Source organism: Ovis aries, chromosome 9 (genome assembly GCF_016772045.2).
Source record: "Ovis aries strain OAR_USU_Benz2616 breed Rambouillet chromosome 9, ARS-UI_Ramb_v3.0, whole genome shotgun sequence".
NCBI classification, from domain to species: Eukaryota; Metazoa; Chordata; class Mammalia; order Artiodactyla; family Bovidae; genus Ovis; species Ovis aries.
This window is the reverse complement of record NC_056062.1, coordinates 35,210,294-35,227,719: the sequence shown is the minus strand read 5'-3', so window position 1 is coordinate 35,227,719 and position 17,426 is coordinate 35,210,294. Positions and strand designations below refer to the sequence as shown.

Genomic DNA, 17,426 nt, shown 5'->3' with positions numbered 1-17,426 from the left:
TTCCCAAGAATTCACTAAAGAGCAAGTCAGGGAGAATTAGGAGAGCATCATGGAAGCCATACTTGGAAAGAAACAAAACCATTCTGTGTTTACATCCCAGTGAACTGAGACTGGTCAGTTACCTGGTCACTACAGGCTCAGGCAGGGTGAGGTGCAGATGCCACCGACTCCCCCTGCCCAACCCGCAAGGATACACCTGGTCATGAGAATGCAGAGGTCCTACTGGCCGCGTCACTCTGTTAGCATGCCACACGTGTCTCTAGCCCTTTCAAAGACTCCACAGGTAGCTGCTATGACCCACACTGTATAGAAGAAACAGACGTTCTGACTGGTCAGATGACAGCAGCCCCGCTGCAATGTGGCCCTCTCTCTGTGTCTCTGCCCTGACCTGCCGGTGACTGTCCTCAGCGCCCCTCACAAGCCCCCACCCCCACCCCGCAGCTCCTCTGTCTGTTTCCTCCCCTGGGGGACCCTCTGCCTGCCTCCCAGGTGGACTTCTCTATCCTCCAAGAATGTCTCTTCCCACGGCTCCCTGATCTTTCTGCTTTTAAATCCCCAGTAACCCAAGACCCTGAACCCAGATTGTCTGACATGATCACCAGCCAAGCAGAGGAAACCCTTCTCTGGGCCCTCCTGAACCAAAAAAGAAAAACAGGCTGGAGCACAGCCTCAGGGAGGAAGTGGGCGGGGGAGGAGGGGTGGTCTGCTGGAGAGGATGTTGACCCCCACGGGTCAGACCAGACCCAAGGAGGGGCCCTCTGGGAAGAGGGAAGTGAGAACGGAGACTGCCTGGAAGGGATTGTTCATGCTTTCAAGCCGGGCCAAGCGGGATGAGTAACGCCAGAGGCTGGCGGCCTGAGGCTCCCTCACACCTCACTGGGTTTTGGGGTGGAGAGGCTGGCCATCCCACAGAAAATGCCTGGGAACCGCCAAGAACTGACCTCCTGAACCTTTCTCCCGAAAGGCATGAGCAGCCCTGGTGAGGCCTGGTACTGGCCGCCAGGGTTCTGGGGTCGGGTGATGCTTCTGTTAGGGCATGAGTGGAGCTTGCCTCTGGTTTTGAATTTGAAGGTCCTTGGGCGGCTGTCTCTCTCCCTAGGGGCGCGCCTCTTAGGGTCTCCGGAGTGGCCTTTTTGGAGACACTGGGGAGAACCCAGGGTTCCGGGTCCCTGTGTGCTCTCCTCCCTCCTGGGCAACTCTGCAGAGGCCACCAGCTCTGTCCCTGCAGTCAGGCCTCAGGGCAGCAGGGCCCGTCTTGACACAGGGCATCATCCCTGTGCCTGTCGGACAGTCAGGGAGCCTGGTCAGCATTGCTCAATATTAGGAATAAGAGGGTCTCCCTGGAGGCCAAGTGTGGGAAGTCCGGCCATCCGGGCTGAGCAGAACCCTAACCAAAGCCTTAGGCTTTGGCTCAGGAATCAATATTGAGCTGGTTGGAAGGGGAAAAAAAGGTCTTGTTAATAATGATTTTTCAAGTTTAGCACCTTAGTGATCAAGAATAATTATTTCAAACAGGAAATTCTTAGAAGCAGGGCATTGCTAATCACACTTATCTGTAAACCCCACCGATGATTACAAAGGTGATAAGAGATGTGGGCTTGCTTAGCCTTGAGCTGCTGCTGCTGTCAGCAACACGTCCCAACTCTGGATCTCATGCCCCTGAGTTAAAAACATCCATCTCTTGGTTTCCAGAGAGATGTGGAAAACTTCCTTTATCACTAAGAGTTCTGCTACCTCTTCCTCCCTGTGGTCCAGTATGAGTGGATTTTCCTGTTTCACCATCGCTCCATTTTGCATTTCAATGGCCAGCTCCTGGCCCTCTGTTCTAACTTCCCTCCTCATATCCTGGATGACTTGATTAAATCCGCTCCCCCTGACAAGAGGTTCTTGAAATCTGCACGGAGAGAATTACGGTCCCCCCCTCCTCTACTGCCCCTGCGGGGCTCCAGGGACCACACGGGGTCCATGTCCCCTGGCTGCACCCTTTCATCTCCCCCACCCCCAGTAGCCCCACCCCAGCCCCACCTGGCTCACTATCAGCACCCTGACCCAGGTCATCTTGGAAGTCCCCTCTGATGCATTCTCTTAGCATTCCGGCTTCTCCCTCAGTTTTTTCTTTTTTTTTTTTTTTTTCCCTTAAAAAAAAGTCTTTCCTTTTTTTCTGCCTCCAGCCTAACAGCTCTCTCCAGACCTCATTCCCTCCATACTGAACTTCATTAAATCTTTGAGCTGAAATCTGACCAACACTCCCTGACCCTCTTGTACCTTCTAAATCTTCTGAGGGATTATCCATAAGCCAGTGATTATCAAACCAAGCTGCACAGTGCGATCTATCCTTTAGAAAGAAGACCTCCTCCTAGGAGATTCTGATCAAATCACCTTAGCCTGCCGTCAGAATGTTTCAAATTTTAAAATCTCTTGAGGTGATTCTAAAACCCCAGCTTCAAAAGCCTCCTCCAGTCCCACTTCTCAGATGCTAATCTGGAGCTCTGAGCACATTACCCTGAAGAGGGAAGTCAGTCTGCGAAACTGTCTCCACGGTCTCCTCTGGGCCTTCGCAGTACACGGAGTACACCGGAGCTGAGAGACTTCACCCTGATTTTACGAAGAAAGTAGGAGTAACCTCCCCTAGTTTCCTCACCCTGTCACCGTCCTCCCAGCCTTGGCTCAGAAATACCTTCCCCACTTGGCTCTGTCCTCTTTTAAGGACTCAGGTGAGCAACAGTGCTTCCCTGGGGCCTCCCTATCCAGAGGAAGTGCTCAGAAAAGAAAGAAATAGTTCTCAGTCCTGTCTGACTCTTGCTCAGTTGTAACTCTCTGCAACCCCATGGACTGTAGCCCTCCAGGCTCCTCTGTCCATGGAATTCTCCAGGCAAGAATACTAGAGTGGGTTGCCATTCCCTTCTCCAGGGGATCTTCCTGACCCAGGGATTGAACCAGGGTCTCGTGCATTGCAGGCAGATTCTTTACTGTCCTAGCCACCAGGGAAGTCCAGATCAGCTATTATTATTTTTAATCCAGGCCCCTTCACACAGAATCCATCACTCTGCTTTCTGCCAGAACAATTCTTTACTGCCCTGACCACCATTAACCATTGTTTGTCTACATGCCTTTCCCGCATGTAAAAAAAACCTTACATTCCTTGAGAACACAGAATGTGCCTTTGTTTATCTTTGGAAACAATATAGTACCTAGAATTTAATAGATGCTCAATAAACATTTGATGAAATAAATATACAAACAGCTGACTTCTTGGGTAGTTCTGATATCAATATTTTCATCTATTTAACAGCCACAATCCCAATCACCTCAAGAGACTTTTAAAATTTGAAACACCCTGATGGTGTGTATGTGCAAGAGCTGAGTTACTTAAGTCACGTCTGATTCCATGCAACCCTATGGACTGTAGCCTGCAGGGCTCCTCTGTCCATCAGTAGGCCAAACCCATTTGGTAAAAATCTCTTAGAAGGAGATCAAGCCTCAGTCTTCTTTCTAAAGGATAGATCACACTGTGCAGCTTGCTTTGATAATCACTCAGAAGATTTAGAAGGTACTAAATTCTCAGATGTTGTGCTACCAGAAATACCTGGCTGTAATCTAGTATGAAACAAGCTGTCAACTTAAAAAAGTCACAACCTCAAAGTTGAGAGTTATATTTTATTCAGTAGGAATTTTTAGGCCAAACCATTTGGTCAGAATCTCTTAGAGGGAGATCTTCTTTCTCAAAGACTGAATGTACTGTGCAGCTTGCTTTGTTAGTCACTGGCTTATGGAAGGTAGAGGGACTCAGAAGATTTAGAAGGCTCTGAATTCTCAGATGTCGTACTACCGGAAATGCCTGGCTGTAACCTAGGAAGAAACAAGCAAATAAGAAATAGATGCGTGAAGTGTTAAACAAGAGCTAATTTGGGGTGAGACCAGTGGAAATGTCCAGTGGGGGTGGGCGTGACAGCAGAGCAGAGCTGCACCAGGGCGAGGAAGAGAGGGCCTGACCAACTTGAGCTGGTGCAGCTCTGCTCTGCTGTCACGCCCACACCCACTGGACATTTCCACTGGTCTCACCCCAAATTAGCTCTTGTTTAACACTTCACGCATCTATTTCTTATTTGCTTGTTTCTTCCTAGGTTACAGCCAGGCATTTCCGGTAGTACGACATCTGAGAATTCAGAGCCTTCTAAATCTTCTGAGTCCCTCTACCTTCCATAAGCCAGTGACTAACAAAGCAAGCTGCACAGTACCTGATCCTCTCGGTGAGCATCATGGCTTCCCACAGCTGTCACAGCTATGGTTCTACGTCGAGCATTCACAGGACTTTGGATGAAAGCGAGATCACCATGGCGAGGTGGAAGGGAGGGCTAGGAGGGTGGGGGAGTGGGGAAAAGCAGGGCACACATGGCCAGTGGGCAAAAATGACCCAGAACTGTCCAGTGGCTCTTCTGAAATGACTCTGTGTTTGTTCCTGAACACGGCATATGTTAGGTCATGAATGGTCCCTAAGAAGTCAGTGTGGCTAAGGGATCTAGGGTCTGACACTGCAAGACTGGGGTGTCAGCCTCGTCTGGGAATTTGTTAGAAATGCAACATCTGGGCCCTATTCAGTCAGAATTTGCATTGTATTAAGCAAGAGGCAGACACACTCTGATAGTGAAGGACAGGGAAGCCCAGCATACTGCAGTCCATGGGTTCGCGAAGAGTCAGACAGGACTCAGCGACTAAACAACAAGACACAATCTGAGTCTGAGAAGCACTGTTGTAACTCAGGATTGGACACAGAAATGCTGCCCTGGCCTGGAACCTGGCATTGCTAACCACCTCTCAGGCAGGGTAAATGCTGCTGTCCTGGGACCCCCACATCTGACAACTGGAGGAATTCATCATTAAATCTACAGCCTGCTTGCTCCCTGGGCATCTGTTAGGAATCCCTGCCTTTTAAACAAAGACACCAACACTAAGGCTTTTAAACCGTACATGCACACCTGAAGAGTTCAGAAGCCTGGCCCTCCTTCCTCCTGGGAGCCTGGACTTGCCGGCTCAGTACTGTCACCTGGAATGCAGGTTCTGTGGTGGCCCAGTCTGCCTCTGCAGCGTGGCTTCACCCCTGCTCCACCCAAGGATCCCGAGGCTGAGAAGAGCAGCAGCTAACTGAGGGTCCTTCCTGGTATCCCTTACAGGTCACACACAGAGCCCAGCAGCTACTTTGGTCTGGAGTTCTGTGCTGAGCTCCCCCCATCCAGCCAATTTCAGGAAAGCCTGGACTTTTTCTACAAGAGATGCTGTCCCCACCCCCCTCCCTGGGGCAGCATCCATGCCCCCCTGTCCTCTAGGTCTGTAGGTAGGTCTGGCCAAGGAAGAGCAGTCTCAGAAAGACAGGAAGGTGACAGGAGTTTCTTCCAGGGTCTATTTTCTGGCCCCATCCTGATGGGCTCTGACTGACACAGCTTCACTCCTCGTCCCCTAGCCAGAGGTCCTGCCTGGCTAGCAGGATCCCTAAGTCTACCACTACCTTGGGATCTGGTAAGGCCTCTCCCTCTTCCACACACCAGTGATGGGTGACGCTCTGAGCCACTGCCTGGCTTAGGAAGCCAATGGTCCCTCCGAAGAGCCCCCTATATAAACACTCTCTTCGCCCCTTAATCTCCCTTCTTTCACCATTTTAATTAAGACCCTGACTGACACAGATACAACTTATTAAATTACTTTGCCAAAGAATATAAAATCTCCACATGCAGATACTTTTTGAAAGCTTTATTTACAAATTTACAGGTGTCCATAACCAAGAAGTCTAGAAAGAGTGGCTTGAAATACAAAAGATACACAGTCAATGTTAAAAGTTTAAAACCAGCTGGGGTAAGAGAGCTTTCCAGGGGGAAGAAAGCACTTTCTACCGCGGTTCATCAATTTTTCACTGAAGCCGAGGACCCTGCATCGCCTCTTCCGAGATGGTAACAGTGTTAAACGTTGTTCTTATTATAACCTTCATTGGGGACAAACAGCAAAGTTTCATAGGCCGGCGGCTGTAATTCAGCCGACCTCCAAGGACAGAGCGCCGGGTCTAAGCCAGCATCGTGACGGCGAGCAGGCAGGTGGGGGACGTCGCGGTCCCCTGACGGAGGAGTGAGGGGTGAGTTTCGTGCGCTGGGGGGCTCCAGGCCCAGCCGGGGATGCAGGGACCCGACGGCCCACAGTGTCTGGGCATTGGCACGGCGAAGAAGGTCGGGTCTGGCTCCACGCGGTCCGGGGGTGGGGGTCTTGTTGGGCGTGGGCAGACGGGATCCGTAGAGCGGGGTCGCGTCCAGGCCCTGGCAGGGGCGGGGGGAGTCGGTCTGGTTGTCCCGTGGGTTCAGCAAGACCCTAACGCAGCGCCACTTCCTCCAGGAAGCCCACTGCACCGCCCGTCCCGCCTCCCTGGAGACCGAGTCGCTCCCAGATTGGATCTCGCAGCGCCGGCCTGAGTCCCACAGGCGGGAGGCCCGCAGAGGGGTGGCCCGCAGAGGGGTGCCCCACATCTTCCCCATCAGAGTGAAGACGGCGCGGAGCTTAATATGAGCCATCTGTCAGACAGAACTCGGTCCCCCGAGGGGCACTGCGGCCGATTTCACCCACCGCGACCAAACGAGTCACTCGGGTGGCCGCTCAGTCCTGAGTTACTAGGGTCCTAGAAGTGCCCATGAAGCCCCACTCCCCTGCAGCCCGACCCCGGCCCCAGTGAGGCAGACCGATGGGAAGGCGACCTGGAGCGAGGACAGTCGGCGGGGTTTTCTACCCACCGCCCTGCTGCCAGCGTCCCCAAGACCCCAGACCGAAGAGGACCCGCACAGTCCCAGCCACTCCCTCTCGGGCGAAAGGCGCTCCCCCAGGGGTCCCCTACTGCTTAAATGCAGGGCCTCTCCATTCATGTGCACAGGCTGTCTTTGCATGAGTAGGAGACAGTCTTAGGACTGTAATTGTGCATGAAAGGATTAGTGTACAAACTTATGTGGCACTGGAGGTGGGACAAGTGGATCTGACCCTAGGGAAGAGTGGGGAAGACCAGCAACCAGGTAAACAGAGGTTCAGCCTGTAGGAACACAGGAACGCCAAATCTCACACACACACACACACACACACACACACACACACACACACACAAATGTGTGTATTTATATATTGCATATGTATTCATATATTTCATATATATAAATATATTTCATATATTATGTATATGTTTATATATAAGTATTTATACATTATATATGTATTTATGTACCATATATGTTCAAACCACTCAGTCTTAAGGGAGATCAACCCTGAATACTCGTAAGGACTGATGCTGAGGCTGAAACTCTGGTATTTTGGTTATCTGATGCAAACAGCTGACTCACTGGAAAAGTTTCCTGCTGGGAAAGATTGAAGGCAGGAGAAGAGGGCATCAGAAGATGAGACGGCTGGATGGCATCACCGATGCAATGGACATGAACTTGGGCAAACTTCGGGAGATGGTGAGGGACATAGAAGCCTGGTATTCTGTAGTCCATGGGGTTTCAAAGAGTCAGACACGACTGGATGGCTGAACAGCAACAATGTATATGTTATATATGGATTTATACATATGTTCATATATTATATATGTATTTATATAATATATATATTTAACTGAAAAGGCAAGCAGCAGAATAACAGGGAGAGTACATCCCATTTGTGAGGCCAGGAAGTCTACGGCCATACCACCCTGAACTGGCCGGATCTCCTCTGTGAGGGCAGGAAGAGGGGAGAATCCTTCAGGACAGGTAGAGGCCACTACTTTTTCCCTTGATGTTCTGCTTATATGACTATCAAAAAAATAAGAAATGTTATAAGTGTTAATGAAGCTATTTATGCAGAACACAAATGATTTTGCATTGGTAAGATGAAAATAAAGCCTGGCCATTTTTTTTTTTCCTTAAAAAAAAAAAGCACTAACTCTCCCCCAAGTCGGAAAGACTGAAAGTAAAAGGAGCTTGAACTCCTCACAGCCAGAGGCCATGGCTCCCGCCTTTCTAACACAAACTTCAGCATCAAAAAAAACAGCTCAAGATGAGCAGTCTATATCACTCGAAATTCTAAAGCTCTGCACGTTTTCCGAAAAGTGCCCTTAATTCACTTCCAGCTTTATTAATGACCAGCAGTTTTGTCTGCCGTAAATCTCTCAGTTTCTACCTGAGAAATAGAGAAGGAATCAGCTTTTTAAAAACTTAAAGAAAAAAAGCACTCGAGTTTTCTTTTTTACGGAAACTTGCCTGATTAGAGGACATCTTTAGAAACATTCCGAAGACCGCAAAGACATATTCTTTATGATTTATCCCTGGAGACGGTGAACAGTTTGTCTTGAACCTGATTTCATCTTCTGCTCCCAAGACGATTTTGCACCTGCCTGATCACTGCTTTCCTGCTGGTAAGGCTCCAGGTAGGAGCGAGTTCTCAGGGGTAAACGCACGCAGACTTCCCCAAGCCAGCGTCCCCTCCACCCCACCGCATCCAGCCCGGCAGACGCCCCCACCCCTTTCTCCCTCCCGGGTTCTCCGGGAGGGAGTCCGGCGCAGCACCGCGTCCTGCCGGCCCGGGCGTCCTGCGGGCCTCAGGTGCTGCTCCTTGAAGGCGCCAGGTGGAGATTCGCCCTCAGTCGGCCCGCAGTCCCGGCCGGCGCCCTGCCGCTCGCTGCCGCCTTGTCTTCAGTTTCACACCCCCACGGGGCCCAGCCCGGCGGTGCCGGCGCGCCGCGCGCTCCGGGGCTGGCTCGGAAGTCACTGGCGTACCCCGCCTTCGGGCTGCTCTAGGCCATCCAGCTCGGCCCCGCGCCCCGCAACCCCTCGCAGGACACGCCGCCTCACCCGGCCAGAGGGAAGGGGTGGGGAACAGGAGGAGGAGATGCCAGAGCCCCAGCCCGGCCCCGGCCCCAGTTCCAGCCCAAGGCTCAGTCGGCGACCCCGCCGGCTCAGGGACGCTGCGGACTCCTCCCGGCCCTGGGGTCGTTCCTGCACAGACCTCCTGACCCTTCGAGAGCCCTGCTCCCGGCGCTGGCCGCACCCGAGCGGCCGAGAACCCGGGCCAGAGCACCGCGAACACGGCCACCCGCTCCCTACGGCGCGGCGTACAGTCTGGGTTGATCTTCTCTCTCGACAGAAAGTCACAGGCCGAGACCCCAATCGTCTCCCCTCCTCGGGGGAGAGTCAGACCCGGATGTCCCGTTGGGACCTCTGAGGTCCCCGCGCGGCGGACCCCCTCCTGTAAGATTCGGAAGGGAAACCCTTCGAGGCCGATTCGCTCCGGGTCGCGCACACCGGCTCCAAGCAGCCCGCCCGAAGGCGCAGAGCCACCGGAGCGAGCGAAACGCCTCGAAGCAAGAGCACGACGTTGCGGTCTTTCCGTCCGGGTCACCAGGGGGCTGTACCCTCCTTGACCCGCACCAAAGCTAAGAGCTTTTACCTTCTAGGTTGAGTCACTTCAGGGTCTGGTTGAAATGCCCCTGAATTAGGAGCAGCTTGAGCGCGGGTCCCCGCAAGCGGAGCGCGGCGCCCTGGGTTTCCAGTGCCTTCTGCGCCCGGAGACGACAGCGCGGGAGGGACTCTCCGCCGCCTCCCGGGACCTGGGCCCGCGCGTGGCGGAGGGTGGGGGTGGGCGTGGAAACTGACTGTCGAGCGCAGGCTTCGCCCCTGAACATGATTTTCATTTTCTTGGTGCAAAACTTCAGCGACACTACTTCTCCTTCCTACTGGGAGGAAGAAGGGACTGGATCTAAAATCACAACCACGGTGGGAAGCAGTCTCTCCCGACTGACTGGAATTGATTGAAATGCTGTGAACACAGATGCCTTTGCGTATAACACATGCATCACCATCACTATTCCGTCTGCTTCCTCCCCTCACCTCGCACACGGAAAATTTGTCCCTAAACATCCCCTTTCGCCGGACAGAGGAGAGCCGCAGGGAAAAATAGGGGGCACTGATATTCTTACTTCGCAGAGGGGAGAGGGGACTTCCTGCCTTTGGAATGAAACAAACAACAACAACAACAACAAAATGGAGGGAGGGGTTTACCCAGAAGCAAAGATAATCAGTAGAACAAATGGAAATAAGGTTGTTCGGTGAATGGAGGCCCGGGACGACGAGCTTGGAAGTCAGTGTCTAATACTGAAGGACGTGGAACTAGCCTCTTGGGCACATTAAAAAATTAATCGCCAGAGGACCAGTTACTAATGTAGGTAAAGACCCATAGGACCAAAAGGGGAGACAGGGGAGCTGACTAGTTTTTGGATGCCTGCATTTTTCTGAAAGCTGACATGAAGTAATGGTTGTCAGGCAAGAATCATTTCTTATAACCAATACATAAAATTAAAAAGATGAATTAAATAGGACAAATTTTAAAATCATTTTAATGAATTTTAAAAGCTGTACACTTTCCATACCCACAACCTCTTTACTGAAATTGCAAACTTGAATTTCTATTTTATTTCTCCCTTCTGTAATCTCCCATTTCAGTTTAATATTTTTCGTATGTGTGTCTGTCTACAATCTAAAGTCTTTTTTTTCAGACACCCAAACAGATTTGTCAAAATAAGCAGAATCCAGACCTATGTACTGGAGAAGGAAATGGCAACCTGCTCCAGTATCCTTGCCTGGAAAATCCCATGGAGAGAGAGGCCTGGAGGGCTACAGTCGCTGGAATTGCAAGAGTCAGACATATGTATTCCTATGGCTGATTCATGCTGATGTATGGCAGAAACCAACACGATATTGTAATTATCCTCCAATTAAAAATAAAAATTTAAAAAGAATATATTTAGTAGAAAACATACACATACAAAAATTAGCAGAACCCAGTACATAGGGAACAACTCTAAAACTGTCCCTTCATTTCATGGTTGGGTCAGAGTTTTCTTGTCTTCACCACATCCAACCACTACCCTGGAAGAAATAACTTCCAAGGGCTTGAATGGTTCAGAATCCCTTCTATGTAGTTCCAATATAACTTAAACCTGCTGGAGTTGCTTGGAATGCCTGGAAGCCAGATTTTCTTTCTTCATTTCACTCTATTTACTCATCCTCAAGAATTTCAACTCTTTTATGCCCTTAAAAAAATAAATGGTATGGCCATGTAGTTCAGGACTTGAGAAACTATGACTGGTGGGGAAAAGTGCTGACTAAAAGGTGAATACCAGCAGTCTTGGCACTGAGCAGTGTGTCCTGGTGAAGTGTCCCTTTTATAAAGACCTTGAGATTTTCATACAAAATGAGAGTTTATATGAATTGAGGCTTTCTATGTGAAGTTCTTCTTCAAGTGACAATCATTTCCATTTTAAAACCAGAGAGGCTGAGCTGCCCAAAGCTCAGACTGAAACACACAATCTGGATTCCCAGCTCACACGGGCAAGCTTGTGAGGCTGGGAAATCTCAATCCACCAGACAAAGCACCAGGGGAGGGGAGTTATTGCTGTTTCTCTTTCCCGATGAAATAACGAAATCAAATCCCTCGAGTCTACTGGGAAAGATGGAGACACATGGAATCAAAAGGTTGAGAAGGGGGAAGAAAAGAGGAAGCGATTCCTGTGGTGCAGAAACAATCCTTTAAACACCATCTAATTCGTCCCTACAAGCCAGTAAGGGAGACAGATAGGGCTTGTATTGTCCTCCCTACTTTTTTACAGATGAGCAGACCAGGAAAGGTTAGTGCCTTTACCAAACTCACAAAGCTACAATGCTAAGCCAGAGAGGACTTCTGACTCAAAGCCTAAGAGTTTTCTCCTTTCGAAACACTTCCGCTTATTCAGCCATTCTCTGCTCTGCTCCAAAAGCTTATGCTCTGTGTTGCTAGGCTTGCAGTCGTGACACATATTCAGCAGAAAGGACTTCTAGCCACTGGCGACTGTCTCAAATAGAAGAGAGGCCAAACAGGAACTCCCATTCCTTCAGGAATGTCCAATGGAAAACTGAGGGAGGTACCAAGTACAAGCCAGTCACTCAGTCACTTAGAAGGTGCGCAGTTAGGAGACACAAAGTGAACACACGGTCGTTGTGCCCCAGTGCTCCTTGAAACCTCCCAGGAATCAGACAAACCAGAATACTGCTAACCACTTTTCCTTGCCTTACAAGAGGTCAAGTACGTGAGAGGGCGCTGACCATGACCCTGGAGGAATCTGGGTCCACAACACGGCTGCTGCGGCATGTTGACCCTCATCCGAATCCCACAGAGTGGAATTTCACAAACCATCCTTCTGAGCAACATCAGTTTGGGGATTTATGGATTGGACTCTGACAAAGTGTTTGAGACTTTGGCTCAAGTGGAAAGAAGACCCTCGAAGCTAATTGTCTTCAGTAAGAATACGATGAAAAGTTTCTTATTTTATTTAATCAAACTGTTTGGGCCTAAGCTGCAGAGAATGTTTACTTTAAAGAACGTTATTACTATTGTAGCAATAGCTTATTTAACACTTGCTGTCAATGCTAAGAAATTTTATATTTTTCTAAGAAGTACTGTGTTATTATATAAATACTATTTTGTACCACACTGAGAACTTTTAATATCCAGAATTTTGAATAAAGCTGGGAGAATTGCCAGTGGTGAGGGTTTAGTGTTTGTGTGAGGCACACAGTGCAAACTGATTTACAGGAAGCTGCCTAATGATTCAGGAGAAGGCACAGAGCTTCCTTGCTGGAGGGAAGGTTGAGGAAGGTGTTACAGTGAAAAATTAAGGGGATGCAGCTGATAGATCAGGGAACCTCAAGGAAGGTTCTGTGAGTCTCAGGTTGATCATGTTGAAGAAGGAGCAAGACATGCCTCATCCTATTCCAGACAAGGACGAGCAGGGACACTAAAACCACTTTTTCTCAGATGAATACTCAGGATTCAGAAGGAAGCACCTTGTAAGCAGGAAGAATAAATCAATGCTGAAATAATATATGTGAAATCTCTCTCCCTGAGCCAGTGCTGTTAAAAATAATCAAAGGAGAATAGGAGGAGGAAGGCAGTGTTGAACATCTATTTTGTGACCAAGGCAGTTCTGAGTATTAAAAACAAAATGGGTACTTCCCTGAGGATCCAATGGTAAAAGAATCTGCCTTTCAATGCAGGAGAGGCAAGTTAGATCCCTGAGTGGGGAAATAAGATCCCACATGCAATGGAGCGAAGGCTCCCTGCAATGAAAGATCCTGCATGATGTGTGCCCAACGCAGGGGGGGAAAAAGTAACAAGGAAGAAAACAAAACAAAATTAATAAAAATAGAAACAAAATGAAATGGGACACTTAAGAAAGTTAGACCACAATGATATATTTTGGTTAGTAGCACCTATTCCATTTTCTCTTAAATTCTTTTGTTTATATGTGCTTTTCTTGACATCAGCACAAATTTATATAAAAATCTGAAGTCTTTTGCAGTGTAATTCAGATTAAAGGTACAATCATCTTCTGACATAAGAACAGTAAGTGAAAGAAATAGCTTCATTGGGATACTGTCTCACAGTTGCTTGCATAAGGAGCTTACACATTTATTTGTAATTCATCAGACCCGCCCTTGCAGCTTTAATAGAGATGAAGGCAGTGTCTCAGTGGAAAAGAAAATATTCTCTTCTTTTCTGAGTCTCTCAAAGGTGTGTAGACTCTGCTGGCTTCCAGTCTGGGTACCTCAGCCCATGAAATGGTTGGATTCCTACCTCCTGGCATAATTCTAAAATACTTCCAAGGTAAAGACAAGGCAAGAAGGAGCAGGGGAAGCAGTGTGTCCTTTACGTATTTGTCCCCAAATAAAACCATTAAAATTGAGACAAATTCATGACATATATATATATACACTACCATGTGTGAAACAGATAACTAGTGGGAAGCCACTGTAAAGCACAGGAAGCTCAGCTCAGTGCTCCGTGATGACCTAGAGGGGTGGGATGGGGTGAGTGGCAGGGAGGCTTAAGAGGGAGGCGATATATGCATATATATAATTGATTCACTTCATTGTACAGCAGAAATTAGCACAATATTATAAAGCAATTATACTCCAATCAAAAAAAAAAAAAAAAACCAGTCGTGAGCTGGTCCTTACAGTCACTTCATCTGAATCGTTTAAGGAAAGAGGACTCTGAACATGTGACACCAAAGACCTCTAACCCCCGAGTCAAATTCTACATTCTGCCCTTCACTTTAAAATTGCATTGGTGTCTTTGACAGGACCCAAAACTCTTCCTGATTTTTCCATGAGGACCCACATTCTTACACTTCAAAATAAGAAAGGGTCATTTAAGGACAAAACACTGCTGGATAATCTGTTGCTAAGTAACCAAGGTCCCCAGTACTTCATAGTTCACAACCACCATCTTTTTTTTTTCCTTTTTTTTTTTTAAAATCTTTCCTACCTGTGAATTGATCGAGCTCATTCTGACATTGTTCTTCTACCTCTCTTGCATTCCATTTGGCAGGTTGGAGGCCAGAGATGGGAGTCAGCCACTCGGCCTCTCCTCTCCACACAGCCTCTGCATGTGGTTTCACCACCTTGATAACCAGGCTTCCTACACAGTCACTCCGGAGCACGAGAATGACTGACTGCCAAGCCTTGGCGGAGGGCTGGTTCTTGGAGCTGGCACAGCCTTGCTTGGGCTGCATTCTATTGGGTTAGAGTAGCAAATCCAACCCAGATTACAGGTGGGAGGGGTTGATACAAGGATGTAAGCACCCAAGGTAGGGAGCAAAGCCACGCCCACCACACCACACAAAGGAAGAACCCCACATCTTCACCTGGGTAAGGCATCGAATTTTGCTTTGAGATGTACTGCTCTCCTGCTTCTTGATTCAAAACTCAGTAATAGGAGAGAGTTATTGAGATGTCCCTGTTTTCTCAAATAAAGAGAAAATAACTGCCTTTTTGCTTCAATGCTTGGGCCCTATGCTTCCCAACAAACCTTGATCATCAGAGCTTCTAAATCTGAGGTTTTCATATTCCTATAGCCTCTGGAGGAGTTAGAAGTCGTGCCTAAAACTACATCTAAAATATTCCACATGTGCGTGTGTGCCTGCATCCGGCGAGGCCATTCCTCGCTTTCGTAGACTATAGTCTTAGACAAATTCAAGTAAGCATGACCAAGGTGCCTGGAGCTCAGGTCAGCAATCCTGATTTCTACCTCCTGACCAACTTCTAAAGTATCTCAGAAGTACAGATGTGGGGGTGGGGTGGGGAATAATTAGATCATTTAGGTATTTTTCAAAGTAAAACAAAAAGCAGTCACTAGCTGGCACCTGAGGTCACTCCCTCTGAGTCCACTTGAGGACAGACAAGGAATAGGCAAGAGCTTCTGCCCCTAAGTTATTGTGAGAACTAATTTCCCTCCATTTGGAGTTAAAGGCATTAGAAATGCTGAACCGTTTTAATTCTTATTTTCCCTCTCATTATTTGACCTTTCCCTGGTGAGTAGTTAAGAATGTGACTTCATGGGACTTTTGTTTCTTTGAAACGCTTTCTTTTCTCCTTTCCTCTTTTCCCTATTTATTATTATTATTATTGGCCATACCACAACAGCATGCAGAATTCTCCTACCAGGGATGATACCTGTGCCCCCTGCAGTGGAAGCAGAATCTTAACCGCTGGACCACCAGGGAAGTCCACATCTTCTTAATTTTTTTTCAGAGGCAGCAGCAAAAGGTAGAACTGACTCTCCTTGTGCCCTAAAAATGCCTGGTGGGGTCTGAACTGGTGACCCGGCCTTGACCCTCAGCAGGTGAGGTACCTCTGCTCACTTTATCCACCAGGAATGCAGGAAACAGAACCTGTCTGGGGTCAGAGGAAGAAAGAATAGTGTAGGGTACTAAAGGCAAATAAAGTGGATAGCTAGAACACTGAAGGTTTGCATGTCAAATGTTTAAGGTAAACTGTTATGCCTAACAAAATAGACTTATTTTCCTCACTGAAATTTTTATCTTGAACATTCCTAACATCCAGGAACTCTTAAAAAAAAATAAAAAGACATGCCCTATTTCTCCAGAGAATCCAGCCAGCCGACCATCTCAGTTCAGACAACCCTCAAGATAAATGCTTTAAGCCGCCTTCCTACCCCTTCCTTTTCTCTATAGCATTTATCGGTATAGACAATGGTAGCTTCTTACAACCAGAAAGCAAGTTCTCCCCGTGCCCAAGGATATACTGTGCACAAAGGAAAAACAAATGTGAACAAATATATTGTCAGAACTTGCAACACCAGGCTTTTACCTTGTACAGAGCAAGTAAGGGATCTGTGCCTCCATGTGTCACTTGCAAAATGGGGAGAATTGCACCTAAACTCCCAGGCTTCATCAGGCTCAAATCAGTACAAGACAGCATTGATGAAACACCTGGTACAGGAAATGCCCATTGGGAATCATCTGTATCCATCCATTTATGTCTCATCTACTAAGTGTGATGGGAAGGGCCACAAACACAGAGCAAGGCTGATCAGCTTCAAAACCTGTGACTCAGTTTCTTCCCTGATAGGGCAGGACAGTGATGCCCCAGGACTGCAGCTGTAGTTGCATTTGCAAAGCATTCTGCCTACGTATCCTCCTTGGATTCCTCCCAAGCTAAGAACGGCAGGTATCAGGAACTGCAGCAAGCCCCATATGCAACTTATAGCAAAAAATCCCACTGAAACGATAGGTGCTAAGCTTCACTAACAGTTGAGGTCACAATGCACATTTTATTTTGATTAGTTCCTATGACTCTTTCCAATTAGTTTTAACCCAGCAACACTGCTTTCCAAGGTGTAGACCTGTGGTAACTGGCGATTTCAGTATTGAGAGGGAGTTTTAACGACTCGTGGTGAAATGCAGAAAAGAAAAAAATTTATCCAAAAGCCTCTTTATGCAGGTCTCAAGATACAACCAAAGTTACCTGGATACTCTCCTGAGTTGGAAAGTGATATATCAAAACTGAAAATAGTTAAGAGAATTATGATTAACCATTACTATGTAGAGACTAGGGTCACCTGAAATGCATAAGTTAGGCTCATTCTGTGAGTTTCCTTTCCCCTAGCAAAATCAACTAGGGATGCCCAAATGTTTATTTGAGGGCTTCCCCTTCAAGTCATTCAGGTCTACTATTACAAGAGAATGAGAAATTCACTGTGCCTATATGTTTAGTGTTATAGTTACTTTAACAGGGATCTCAAAAACTAGCCTTTGTGACAGAGAATTCCAGATTTTATTTTATTTTTAAAGATTGAAAAAAAAAAAAAAACACACCCGGGATAAAAATTTCGTTGATTAATAAAGCTTTGAAAAACGGAGCGAGTCGTTCCCGGACCCAGTGGTGAACTTGAACTTGTGAACTTGAACTTGGAAATGGGGTTTTGACAAGGGCCACTGTGGGCAACAAGGGTCTGAACCGATCTTCAGACACCACCTGCCCCGTTTTATTCCCCACCCCCCTCAAGTGTTCAAGTGGCAGACAAAATAAATTACC

General features: G+C 47.8%; 1 protein-coding gene across 1 annotated transcript in view; it reads right to left on the bottom strand.

The window, feature by feature from the left end:
- LOC101114620 (uncharacterized) overlaps window positions 1–14,544 on the bottom strand; it is a 205,001-nt gene extending 190,457 nt beyond the window's left edge. Inside the window, exon 1 of the mRNA XM_060393410.1 lies at window positions 14,356–14,544. The gene's annotated coding sequence lies outside the window, so the exon portion shown is untranslated. The remainder of the gene's footprint in view (window positions 1–14,355) is intronic.
- Between the last annotated feature and the right edge of the window lie 2,882 nt (window positions 14,545–17,426).